Source organism: Cyprinodon variegatus, unplaced genomic scaffold (genome assembly GCF_000732505.1).
Source record: "Cyprinodon variegatus isolate N-32 unplaced genomic scaffold, C_variegatus-1.0 Scaffold2, whole genome shotgun sequence".
Taxonomy (NCBI): Eukaryota; Metazoa; Chordata; class Actinopteri; order Cyprinodontiformes; family Cyprinodontidae; genus Cyprinodon; species Cyprinodon variegatus.
The window spans coordinates 2376435-2376830 of record NW_015150455.1 but is presented as its reverse complement, the minus strand read 5'-3'; positions in this window follow the sequence as shown (position 1 = coordinate 2376830).

Sequence of the window (396 nt, the reverse complement as noted above, 5' to 3'; positions counted from 1 at the left end):
GGATCAAAACAAACAATGATCTGGCCCCGATAGCTGGAACGGAGCCCAATATAAAGGAACAGATGCAGGTGAATGAGATTAGTGAAATTTACCCCCCTTTTTGTTACACAGACTTGAATATTTTTTGATAAGCTTCAGGAGGCACTCATCTGAAATGATTTCCTAGCAGTCATGTATGAGTTCTTAAAGCTGTAGTATTAAATAAGACAACAAATAAGAACGAAAGATAGGGTGTTTCAAAACCTTTCACTGGTAGTGATATAAAATATAATTTTGAAAAGTGCAGCGTTGCCTAAAACCGTGAAGCTCTTATATGTATGCTTTCCAAAAAAAAAATATTTAGATAAAAAATGCTAAATATGTATCTCCTCTCCTCTCCTCTCCTCTCCTCTCCTC